The sequence below is a fragment of the Branchiostoma belcheri genome, unplaced genomic scaffold (assembly GCF_001625305.1).
Source record: "Branchiostoma belcheri isolate BF01 breed outbred unplaced genomic scaffold, Haploidv18h27 scaffold8, whole genome shotgun sequence".
NCBI classification, from domain to species: Eukaryota; Metazoa; Chordata; class Leptocardii; order Amphioxiformes; family Branchiostomatidae; genus Branchiostoma; species Branchiostoma belcheri.
The window spans coordinates 1,729,764-1,743,638 of NW_017804464.1; the positions used below are offsets into that span (position 1 = coordinate 1,729,764).

At 39.5% G+C, this 13,875-nt stretch overlaps 1 protein-coding gene across 5 annotated transcripts in view; it reads left to right on the forward strand.

The window, feature by feature from the left end:
• LOC109486272 (glutamate receptor ionotropic, delta-2-like) overlaps positions 1-13,875 on the forward strand; it is a 64,241-nt gene that overhangs the window by 12,468 nt on the left and 37,898 nt on the right. The window contains exon 1 of one of the 5 annotated variants that reach the window (XM_019790056.1): positions 6,989-7,046. The exons of the other annotated variants lie outside the window; for them this stretch is intronic. The gene's annotated coding sequence lies outside the window, so the exon portion shown is untranslated. Of the gene's footprint in view, positions 1-6,988; positions 7,047-13,875 lie in introns of those variants that run through there. 5 annotated transcript variants of the gene reach the window in all.

A 13,875-nucleotide genomic window follows, 5' to 3' on the forward strand; every position in this document is an offset into this window, starting at 1 on the left:
AGAATAATGCTGTATGTCGGGAGAATACGTGCCGTGTTGATCCAATTTCATCAATCTATTTTCTTCTTATTATGTCATTTGATTGTCTTACTTTATCAATTAGTTAGTTAGCTAGTTACTCCGTCATGCTAACTCTATATTCTTGTGTATCTATTTTGATTTCCTTTTTTTTACATTTATTTTTCCTGTATTTATAATACATGTGTGCTATGTGCAATACATGTGTGTATGGTATTTACGTGGAAGCCCTTTGATAAACCCTTAGGTTTCATGGGTTGTCCCGCTCATGTGTTATACATAATTCATTACATATTGACAATAAACAACAATAAAGAATAAACCAATGTCGTCAACATCTTACCTAAAATTCGTAACTCATTTATTTACATTCCCGCTTCAAATTCAGAGTTGTTTGGTATTCAAGTGATACCAATGAAGTATTTGGTGAACCATTGCCAGATGTACTAACCTATTCCTGTTGTAGCGATGCCAAAAACATCCAGTAGCATCTTAGTAGTAGGTAACTCGGATCCTGACAAATATCTTTACTTATAGATCTATACCATTGCCTGGATGCAGTGTTAATCCACAATATGTTTCCTGTCTCTAGATTGAATGTGCTGTCAATTAATGGTGAGAACATTTCTGTCACTTCAGGGATCGTTTTCAGGGTAAATCGAACCAAGTTATCTTAGCCAATCAGGTAATCTCCGTCTCCGCCTTTTCTAGCAAGTCCCCGAGGTGATCCAAACAGGACCATTACCAGGATAAAAGGATCTACGAGTTACTTACAAAACCTCATTCGCAGCGCGCCTCTTCCCCTTAAATCATGTCAGGGGCACCATTACCAGTACCGTTTGTCATTAGCGCTGGGGAGTGAAGAGGTCCACTTGGGGGGCAGCTAGCAATCCTCAACATCATGTCGGCAGACTTTGCAATGGTTCACATCAATACCACACGGCTTTTTACTGATGTATCATTCTGTAAATATTAGTTCACACTTCCATATGCTTTCATTGACTTCAAATGCACTACGTTGGAAAGTTGAATAACATCAGAAGCATTGGCAATCTATGACACACACTTCATATAAATATAATGATGTCAGTTTTCCTCTTTACGATCATATGAGATCGTTTTGCATTGGCTATTATTAAGTCTTGCCATACATGTATAACACATTGCAGCTGCTCCCGACAATGCTTGGTTCATCCATAAGGATACAAGTAGTACCTAGATACAGTTGAAAATTAACCTGTACGACATCGTAGACTACATCTCTTCTAATGGTTCTCCTTCATGGAGACCTTGCTGCACTAGGAACCTACTCAGTGTAGGCAGAGAGTTGGCCATTGACGCTGTCCACTTTCTGCAAATAGCCTAAAAGACAAACAGGACTTGCCCCAGAAACATGGGAAACTATCGGAACGGATCAGCAACTTTTGCTTGACAGCTCACCAACCATGGTCGTTTACACCCACTCTACATCTGCCGGCTATACGTTAGAATCAGACTTACCATAAATCATATTACTGCGGACAAACCGAACCAACTATAATTTCAATTGTAAAGTAAAACAGTAAAGGATAGATGTAATTTTTGACGTCAGAACTGAGCCAAAGTGCCACATCAATCGATCCAATTTTCCAACCTATGGCTGCACCCTTACGTTACGGCTGTGTTTTCATTACTTACGACTGGCTGGTAAACATATATCTGCCATATTGCCTCACCAGATGATTGTGTTTTGACATCGTAACGACACTCACAAGGACATGATTCAAACTAAGTGATCTCAAACGCCCCCTTTTTCGATGAGGCTTAGAGAAAGTCACCCGGGCGTTCTGCTTAGACTAGCATTTTGCTTCTTTGGCGCCAACTTTTATCCCTCTTATGCCCCTGGAGGAGCTGGGTCTGTCCTTGGACAATGTTATCATTGGTAAAGGTCAAGATCTTATCCAACGGCTTTTGCTGATTGGTGTTTCAAGATTGCAGAGTGGAGAAATCCCCGACAGGGTCTAGGTCACTTATTAACCCTAATCCCACAAGGTGACCTTCTCAAATAACAACAATTATCTAACAAGATGAAAGCTGGCAAATAAGAACAAGCTCGCAGACACGACGGAATGGGTTCAGCAGGGGGGCAAGATAAACGGGGAAAACATCTTTAGATGCCCGGCGAGGGTAGGCAGGGGGAAACTTGGCCGTTATTGCTAAGAAACCTTTCAACCCTTTCCCATTAATCGCAGAACGTTGAATAGCTGATGTGAGCTATCAGGGGGTATGCTGGTATATAACCACATTTGTTACAGAAATGTGTGAGCCATCGCTAAGGCAAGTAAGGAATTCTGAAATGCTGTACAAAAACGCCTGTGCATTGGGTTAATGATTTTTGTATATTGAAATCAAAATTTATAGTTTCCAAAACTATACTGCTCCTTGCTCTATAAATCAAATGAATGAAGGCATCAAATGTAAGAATGTGTCTAGAGTCTAAGACCACATGAAGGAATTTGAGCGGCATCTAAGTAGCTAATTGTACAGATCACTCACGTGCTCAGGGATAGCTTTTAATGTCTTTTACATTTGATCTATAAGCTGTGAGAAGGGACATCGCCAGACACTGCTGAAACCTTCTAGTGCTTGGGGCACAGCTGGGTAATAGTTCTTAGTCTAACAAAACCACCGGCTACAATCTGCATTGGACAGTTCCGGTCCACACAATCGATGTGTTGACCCGATTGTGTCTGTCATTATGATATGAGCTACATATCAGAGGATTTCATGGATTTGTTTTATCCCTCCTAAACAAGGCATTGAAAGGATGAGGCATGATTGGAGGAATGAAACAAATCCGCTGAAACCAACCACAAAACGTTAATTCTCCACAATGCATGCAAAATGACATTAAACAAATAAACATTGAAACTTTCAATGTTTTTCCGTTGTTATTTCTGGCAACCAAGTCTCATTCCTTAAGCAAGATGTGCTATGATATATGGTAATTATGATCGAATGACATTTCGAAAGAAGAAATAAAAAATGTCTTAATAGACGTGTTTGGGAAGTAATTACCGAGCAGATGTCTCAGTCTATATATATATGGAGCACAAACAAATGGTTAAAGTAATAAATAAAAGTAGAAAGACTGCAGATTTAAGGCATTAACCGTTAAAACATTCATGGTGGATAATTGTAATCTGCAGACAGAATCAGGCCGTTCAGCAGATTCCAAATAATTGTAATCTTCGACGACTGTCCAGATGATTGATGTGATCATTACGAGCCGATCTTTCAATGGGCATGGAAGCAACATCCTCAATAACTGTTGTAACGGATGACGTAACCTGATTGAGTCACAATGAAAACTACAGGTTCATTGGCCGCCGAATAGACAATCTTCTCTAATTGTTATTTAACCCACATTGTCCCTTTCAGATGTCAAGAACGTTTACAACGCGAAGATAGTTTGGAAACAAATCTCATCATTCCAAACAATCATGTAATAAATGATGTGAAAAAGAATTATCATGGTGCATTCTCCATTTAATAGTGAAAATATTTAGAAGATTTCTTCCAACCTAAAATGCAAATTCACCTTAACTACGTTTTGACACGTATATATAACATGAATATCATCAATAAACATTACTGTAAATTGTTATATCTATAAATAAATGTATGTGACTATGAAAAACTTTGAAGATTGATGAAATTTTGTCCTATTGCTATTTTTTCTCATTGCGATGTCTCATCCTATTAGTTAGGTTCTCATTAGAAAACAGGCAGTCTTCTTTTACACAGGAAGACGGAAGTATACATACATATTCCAGCAGCTACTTTGATGGAGTGGAACATTTCTCATAGTCTGCAGCCCACAGATTAAACACTGGCACCTTTAGTGCTTCTGTGACGAGTGATTTATCGATAATCCTTCACATCGTTCATGTTTTATGAACACTGTCTTCCCTTCTCCACCGAAAACGTATCGATTCCCATCTGTTGATCCAGAAGCCTAAAAGTCTGCCGGTTCGGGTCCAGGTCGTTCGACAACAATTGATACAAATCTGTTGAGTTTGTCGCAGGAATTTGACACGCTTTTGTAAAAATCCTTCCGTAAAAAGGGGTCGGGCTACCAGTGCCCCTTGGGTTTCAGCATCACAAAACTAAAATGTATTCCACGTTTTATGCAACCATAAAACCATGAGTCTTTTTAATTATATCAAGCAACATAGAAACAGACAGGAAACAGTGGTGGGCAACTCTAGCAGCTTGCTAATCTTAGCCCCACCACTGACAAAGAAGTGTACATGCAATGGTAAATAATAATAACAAAACAACAACAAGAAAAATGGGCGATATAAGATAAATGATAACATGTAAAAACTATAGGTCTTGCCAGAGCTGATATGCCCAAAATGCTGGCGTTCATTCGTCTGGTGTCTGAGTTTTGTGCAGTCATTAACGAGCTGCACAATTGATAAAGCGAGACTAATGGAACAAATAAAAGACGCCGGTACCATTGAAGTGCCAAATCATAATTGCTGCGCAGCAATCGACTTCCGGCGTAATGCACTATATGCAGATATTACGGTTATTGTGTAGCACGCTTTACTTATATTCTCTTTAGCCGTCGTGACGGTTCTGGTGGTAATTTTTACTTTATTAGGCAACAGCAAGTAAATTTTATTTATGCCATCATCTTCAGACTGCAAATCCAATGCGATAAGGCGAGAAAAAACAAGGTGGGCCAGGAAAAGAGATTCCTATATTTTCCAATTTTGATATCATAGACCTTGTTAAACAAGAAATTATACCTAAAAGTATATGGTGCTAAGTTCACTGCCAACTATTACAAAATCCATTTTACCTGAATCATCTTTGAAAAATTAAAGTTTTCCATCATGTTTTGTTATTTATCTGCCATGTTCCAGCATGGCAAAAGACATCTTTTTGCCCATTTTCGGCATGTTGACCATGAGGACAACAAAATTTCTTGTTTTATTTTCAAAGTCAGGCGAAAATTAATGCGGGCGCATCCAGAAATATTACTTGCTGCGGCCTTACCTGAAAACGCAAAACACTGGAACCAGAGTGGCATTACTGAGAATACATGTATGCCCATGGCGTTCAGATGTGCCTTAGTCGTAGTGGAACGCGTTGGTGACATTGCCAGTCACGCTCCTGGTTGATGATATTCCTAAATTTAGTCAAAGGGTGGAAGATGGGACCCAGGTTCAAGGTCAGCAAGTGTCTTCCATACAAAACTCCAGCGGTTCATTTCTATCTCTGTTCGTCAGTCACGTTCTCGGTACCGGTTAGCACGTAGGGTCGCCACCTCTGGACTTATCTCTGTGCACGGCCGCCGAGACGAGTCCCAAAGCGGTAACACTGCCCGAACAAGCCAACACTTTTAGAACACGGACACGTCTGGCAGATTTCATTAGTAAGCACATTTGAAGACGGGGGACAGATTCTGGTCTTTGAGGATAACCCGTAAGGAAGTAATCACATGCCAGAGATGATGAAATAAGAAAAGTGTGGTCAATTATTATTATTAAGGGAAAAATATAGGAAACGTGTATATGATGCTCCGGACATCGGTACTTTGTGGCAAAACCGGAAACCATCGGCGCGGCAGAGTTACACAATGTATGCCTGGGGGTTCTGCATAGCGCATACTCGCAAGAATGCTAGTAACTTCGTGTATTTTGATTGATTAACTTTGAAGGGCATTGAGGCCATTGGCTATTTTCAATTTGGCACACACAATCTTTCCTGCGGATGATCTTCCATGGATCTAACTCGTCTTATCAAGTGTAAAGGTGACCCGATTCTGTCAAAAAGAGCTACTTCAGCGGAAACTTTTTCCTTGTCTTGAAAGTTCCACTTTGTCAATCGGTGGATCTTCCATTGTCTGGTCCCCAGACTCATTTCGACTGCTCATGAGTTTCATCAATCCAATATCTCAGGTCGGTTTTGGGTCAATGGCTCACTACCTGCTCGTTACAGACGAATCCAATCCCTGGAATCATGATGGGTGGAAGACTTGCACAGTACGTCAAAGATGTGGCGACGAATACAAATTCTGAAAACCAGACCTGAATCCAGCAATTCATCATCGTGGCCCAATACCATCCGAAAAGGCTTTCTGATGTGTTGCTTTTTATGTTTTCTTCTCATATCCTTCTACAAACCAATGGCCTGAACCAGACGTCTGTCACCATGGTAGCTTGTGTCGGGTTACATCATGTTGCAATTTTATAGCAGGAGGGATTTAAACTCATGTCTGACCATATATATGAATGTGTTTGAGTAAGAATTTAACAGAGCAGACCATATGCAAAAGTAAATATTATGCATTAAATGCTTTGCAAATGGGAAACCTTTTTATATATTTGCTCGAACAAGCGAGTCTCAATTCTGACACAAAACAGAGATAGCTGGCTTAGATAGAGTACTCAGACATTTTACGTTGATAGAGAAAATAATGCCACATAAAGTTAGCATGTTTCGACACTGGTTATCACAAGAGACAAGTTGGATAATCAGGTTCATGACTTGTGACCTCTAACGCCATGGGTCAAAGGTGAAATTTTTTTTAGTGTGGCGGGAATTTTTCCTGTCACAAGTTTTAAATGTCCGTTTAGAGGTCCTTCTTGACAGCGTAAGTATGGGGTTTGGTATGTTTAGGGGCGGGGATGTGTTTATTAGTCAAGTTTGGATTATAGCATGTGGCCATGTCCCAAAATTACTGCAGAATACTCGTTGACGACAGGACCCCCCTCCCCATATCATGTTAGAATATTATGTCTATTATGGTCCGCCCATTCACTTGGAAACTTGAGTTCTCAATATTTTTACCTCATTATGTCATGTACAAGTTGTAAGGTTATCTCCAATTTTGTTAGACTTGGTAGGAAATGTTTTAAAGTGCATATTTCTCTTTCAGGTGACAAGAACGGTGTGTTTTACACCCGGGTATATGGAAACACTACCGTGTATAAGCCCATAATAGAAATGGCCCTACAGCACAACATTGACAGGTAGAATGCTATTCAGTTGACTGGGTACAGGGGTAAGAACTTCAAGGTAATAGTAAAAGGACATTATAAATAACAGGCAGCCATACACCTCTTGAAATGCACGTTACTACCTAGTACCTTTGCATCAATAACTCCATCCGTAGATAGTTTCATCAGGTTGGCAAATCAATATATAAGTTACTAGGTTCTTAGCTACACTACCTAATGGATTTTATGCATAACACTCAGTTTTTATTCTGTCCTGAAAGCTTGTGCTATGTCGTGATGACATGTATCAGGCCCCATATTAATCTTTTTTGATTACACGCCCACCCACAGCTGGACCGTAGGCGCAGAAAAATGCAAACAATATTCAAGATTTATGTTAACTGTGGTGTTCTTTACGAATACACTGCGTCGTCGATAATAAAAGCGGTTAACTTATTACCTCCATGAAATGTCAGGGAGGTTATGCTTTCAGTTGTGACTGTATGTCTGTCTGTTGGTCAAGAACGGCTGGATCAGTGGATGGATTGATTTTATACTTGGTGAATTGGTAGGTTGTGACAAAAACTGGAAATGATTAGATTCAGGGCCCCCTAGTAGATTCCCTTGGTACTGCAGCAGACATGCTAGGGTCATGAATTTTAGATGGTAGGTAGCTCTTGTGCTCGGGAAGAAGTCCCGTGAGTTAAGGCCCCCAGCAGCTTGTTCATATATATAGTGTATCAGTCACAAGGGTTCTACAGCGTTCCTGTATAGCACATCCTACATCATGATCAGTATTATGCCACACAGCTGAAGTTCAATGATCTATGCGGTTGGGTACGATACATAAGTTCTCAGCAACAACAAACGAACTAATCCTAGTGCTTGTGTGAGCACCGGGGCTTAAATACCCCCTCTGATTTCCCTTGTGGACGTCTAACTGTTTACAGCAAGCTTCGCTGTAAGTCTTTTCTTACAGTCGTGACAGCGAGCGAGATATAAGCTAGATATTGGATCAAAGGTTGCGAAATGAAATTACAGCATGCATGTGAAATCCTCCTGCGGAGCACGAGAAGCTTTGTACCGTGTGTGTGTACCAAAATTAGATACAGGCTGGCAGCGTACCAGCCATGTGAAAGAATGATGGGATGGTGTAGTAGTGTGATGCTTATTGATTACTCCTTTGTGATAGGAATAGTCAGAGTTAAAGCCCTCCAGCAACCATTAGGACGGTCGTATATGGAGGCGCCCATCTCCGTTTCGTAGTCCTTGGGCCACACAGTTGTGCACTTACGACAGCAGGGGACTAGTCCACTGGTAGTGGTGTGTTTTTATATATAACTTCCATACTCTTTCTCAAATGCTGAGTGCTGAGCAGAGAAAGCAGTATGTACCAGTTTTAAAGTCTTTGGTATGACTCGGCCGGGGATCGAACCCACGACCGGCGAACACTCTACCCACATGGCCATTGCACCAGTGCGCGATAGGAATAGGGATTAATAGGGAAAAATAGATTCTTTGCTGATAAAAGACTGAGTAAACCGCTTAAGAACTAACATATTTGCTCCAGTGACTGGCTTTTGCTGCTTTCTGAGCCGGCATCTACCATCGTGCCTTGGCAGTCCCGATGCAAATACACAATTTCCCCTCACCGTTTCATAAAATGTCATGAAAGCTACTGAGTATTACTTTGTTAATTTGGTGCTGTTAGGCACTGGAGTGTGTAATGCCATCAAGGCGAAAATATCCTCAGGTATATACCAGTTTATTAAATACCTGGCTCCCCTGGGCATGTCCAGGCCGCGTGAAATCATCCAAATTACAGATACTAATCTTACTAAATGACATAAAGATTGGTTTACTATTAAAAAAATCATCTAGCAATTGCAAGCGGAAGAAGTTTTTTGAACTATCACTGAAGTGACGTCCTTTGATTACGCAACATTATAATACCTAATAGTTTGACGACACATCTTCAGTAGTGTATGCCAGAAGGCAACACATATATGTTGGTTATATTGATCGTAATTATTCATATTTATAAGGTTAGGAGGGTAGGAAAAGTCCTTGTACGCTTGAAAAATTTACTTTCACGGCAACTACCCATTGTATAATCTTTATCCTACAGGAATTAGTGGATATATGATTCTGTTGGAAGGTATGGCCCTATAAAATGGCGGCCAAGGGCACTGGTATTAGATGTACAGTTTAATGGAACATTGGTGATGTTTATGTGAAAGTGAACAAGGTAAAATTGGTATTTTTAGACGCCCTTATACGTAAAACCAGTTGCTGATCTTACTATACTGAGTCTGAGGTAGAATAATTTTTTTTACCGTTGGTACCCAAAATGCAACGTACCACCATATTCTTCACGTAACTGGCAACAATGTTGCGTAATTGTAAAATTTGCTGATTGTAAACCTCACTTTACTTGATGAATTCATATATTGCTGGTCCTACCACCACTAGACCATTTACTATTTTCGTATCCTATATAGTAATGGCTTTATTATATTCTACAACATACAAGATGAAAGCGGGACAGGGGACTAATCATGTTCCATGTTAGTATATGATTGTGTAGATTGTCTTTTTAATCGGCAAGCAATCCATTTAAACCAATTAACCTTTGCAAAATTGAGGTGAGATGGGACCTTTACTGTGCCATGCCTATAAAACCGGCCTTATGTGTCTGTGTGACCCATGGCACGATGACATAGGCTAATATGTTTCAGGCTTAGTTGTTATGGAATTATAAAACAATAATCCACAAGGGGTAATTATGATTGTATATTTAATGTATGACACTTACATGCATATCAGGTATATGGTATGGAGTGCAAGTGCTGAGGAAGATGTAGCTTATGCATTGGATATTTTACATAAACAGAGATTATTAGCAATGGCACACTCAATACATTGGGCAGATCATTTTAAGGAGGTATGAATTTGCGAAATGAAACCGGGGCGCAAATAAGTCTCATGAAACTATTACCTTTTTGTATTCCATGGTTTAGCTCAAACCAACCTTCACTATAAACTAGATGCATTTTCTACATTTTTTATTAGTGATGGCCCCGGAGTGTTGTTTACAGGTAATGAAAACTGACATTATAATAAAGGTCAGTACAGCACTTACCATGTATACACGTGAAAGTATCAGCTTAATCTGGACACACAGACACGAACCATTATGTCCTCCTAATTAATGATCAGTTGCAAAGCCACCCAAAGCTTGAGTTGATGCCTCACGATATCTTGAAATATTCTTGTCACGTACAAATTACATAGAAGCCTTGCCCTTCAATTGCAAACAAGTTGACTCCTGCCGAATTACTTTTAATTGGCACTGGCAAACGGAGGAGCGGGATTACATGCACTATTTGCTAACTACATTAGGTTATAACGTTATAACCGTAGTGACCTATTTTTAGCAGCCAGAAATTTTCCAGAAATAACGTTTAAATGTACGTTTGGGATTGTATTTTGGTGGGTGCCAAATGAAATGTAATCCAATACATTTTACTTTTTTTTGTAAAGTGTGAAATATTTCCGAGTTCAACGTGCTTCAACAGTGTACACTGACACAGTGGCACAATCAGTGAGTAATCAGGCTTATATTGAGTGACCTCTACCATCCAGGGGTCAAAGTTGAATGTGACATGACCTTTTAGCAGGCGGGAATTTTCCTGTTTGAGCTCCTATTGTATTGTATTGAACCTCCTTGCTTTAACTGTCCATTAGATTAGCCGTCTGTCTTGACAGTGCAAGAAAATTTGAAGTTTAAAATTTAAAGTTTAGAACGGCTCGTTGCTAGGTAGAAAGTATTTTGCACAGCTACAGGGGTCAAAGGTTACCACATTACCTTATACGTCCCTGAGACTTTTATTGATGTAGCGCAACATCCAAACCCAGAATACCCTGTAACAATACTCATGTCTTTGAACGGGTGGAAAAAGTACAGGGAGGAAATGTTGGAAGACAGTCAGTAAAAGCATTGACACGGACGTCATACGAATTACAGGGGGTTTATATGAGCAAAGTTGAAAATGGCAGAGGCCAGTCGCGGTTACCGCATCTGGAAGTGCATGAAAGGAACTCAATAATTAGTCTTTACGCTTAGCAACGTGACGGAATTCTTCTTGACATAATTCCTTTGCTAGAACGAATTTTTGTGACGAGTATTAGAATTAGGACCCCGGTTAATAGGAGTAGCAGTGATAACGGAATCCAATCGCCACTGACGAGAGCAGGTTAGAGACCTCCCGTCCGTTAGAATTTACCCAGCCCAGCTTCAAGTACAATCAAATAAAGCCAACTTATTTCTCATAGCTGAGATCTTCTCAAAATGTAGAAAGGGTGCCAAGATAGTGTTTTATTGTTGGTCCTCTTAGATTGTTTTGGGTCTACCCCTTTTGAACATTATATATGCAGATGTAAATCAATTGTATCTTTATGATTCTAATTTACGATGTCAATTTGTCATAAAAACTTAATGATGTGTGACTAACGATAACTAGTAAAACAATGAATAGCTACTAGCAAGGTGGTCGTCCGTCGTGTGAATAACAATGAGCTTTTTTCAAAGGAATGAACAAAACACATGAGCATTGAGAACAGCACGAGGGATTTTGACATTTCCACAAGGAAAATGGAGTTTAATACGATTAGTTCCTCCCAGAGCTTGTTTTATTATTTTATTTCACATAATTGATGATGGGAGAGCTGTAGAATTAGTTTTCTTTATTCCCTGCTAACATAGATCGTCCATGTTGCTGAGTTGACTTACTCTGTAAGTACTAAGTAGTTTTGACTCCTTCCAATTTGAAGGGGCGTGAATCGTTATATAAAATCGCTGTGAGGCTGCCGATGCGTGTTCAGAATTAGAATGGTATTTTCCGTGTTTGGTATGCTCCATTCGTCGTTAACTCTTAATCAACTAACTCTAATCAATCGACCAGTACATGATTACGGGGGAAGAGGTTCAGAATGGTGACACTGTTGACCAGATTCTTCAATGAAGTCTACATTGAAGATGGCTTCGGATCACGGTTACTTGCGGACAATTTGCAAATGAAGTACACAGTCTTAATAACTCTTAATTTTCTTGATTACTAAGTCTAATCGGCCATGATTACTGGTAATGTGGTCTAAGAGGTGATATTGTTTGACAGGATTCTTCAATCAAGTCTGTTTCGAAGTTTACTTCAGGCCGTTTTTTCGCCCGTTTTTTTGCCTAACGGTTACTTGCTGACACATTGGCAATCTGGCAAGATTTAACACATAGCAGCTTGCAGAGGTCTCAAATAGGCTGGGAAAGTGATTGATTGGGAGTGAAGGTTTTTTTCCAATTTGATCAAGTTATTGGCATTGGCATCCACGATACCTGTAAGTCTTTTTCAAACAAAGAAAAAACAACTTCTTGGTACCCCTTACGAGCATTTGATAGAAAGGAAACAGTTATATACTTTAAAAAAGAAGTAAGACCCAAAAAGTTTAGATTGTATTTTGAAATAATAGTCACTTGTATCTCTTTTTGTATCTTGTATACATTGCACGCCTCAGGCAAAATAAACTTCAATACCATAATCCAATAAACGCATGTTAAACAGTACACTACCCTATTGTGTCCGTCTGCTGGATGACAGTTAAAGTAGAAGAACTTTAAGTCGTGATGATAGTGATTTTATTTAGTTTCATAGTGATTTATGTCTTTGTTATATATATTTGTAATGCATAATGCTGATAAGCATACGATTTTAGTGAAAAAAACCGCAATTCAGCATTTTTGCTGCAAGGGTTTTTGTTGTTGAATAAACCATTCTCTCTCTCTCTCTCTAAACGAATCTCCTATTAGTAATATAGTAAATAACGGCAGAATTGTTCGTTAAAGTTGTTAGTTTACTTTACTACGTATCAGTTGGCATTCTTGCTACGTATACGTCTCGTATTTTTGGTTATTATCAGGAATTAAGACATTACATTTCAAGTAGATGATATTTTATCTTCATCACAAATTAATCTTCATCGAATAACTTTCTGATTTATTAGACAGATAGCAACAGCGTTATCATGCCATAGCCATAATCATGTTAATCATATCGGTAATGAATATTAAATGCACGTGTTGCCATTTTCTATTGGTACCTGCACGGTGCCTGCAATGTTTTATATTAAACAAAGCCTAAGTGGCCGTACATCAACAGACCGTTCTACCGGCGGCAATTTGTGAAATGAGGCCGAGGCCTGAACCTGTCTCCCTTAATGATTTAACCATTACGTTTCTATATTTGTGAGGGTATCAAAAGAATCTCTCTTACTTTAATTGCTATCGATTTGCCGGACAAATTAGTTCTGCCGCGAAGGAGTGTCACTCTCCCGTGAGTGCTGAGCACGCGTTTTTGATGTCGAATCAAAGACTGAATCAATCACTCTTCCTGCCGGAACTATCGTCCCAAACTCCTTGTAGCAATCAGACCCGGGTTTCGGTTCTCACGGCCATATTTGGGCATGCTGTTTCTTCCGGGAATTTACGCATTGATACCACTTCTCACAGATTTGCGTTCATTTTCATCCCATTTCCTTGTGCAATGTGTCGTATCGTTCTGTTTATGATAGGAAGCAAAGAAGTTTAAAGTGGCAATTAAGAGGATACATGTTCAATGTCGAATTTCGTAATTCTTTAAAGTCATAGACTGTATGGGTCTAGGTATTTATTACTGTTTGTCAATGTCTATAAATGGTTGGTAAAAAAAATAATAATTTTGTTTCAAACAAAGCCTTTATGCTACTTTAACGCTCTTTTACCGCATCAAGCTGTTCCCTTAGCGCGGACCAACTCCCATGGCATATCATCTGC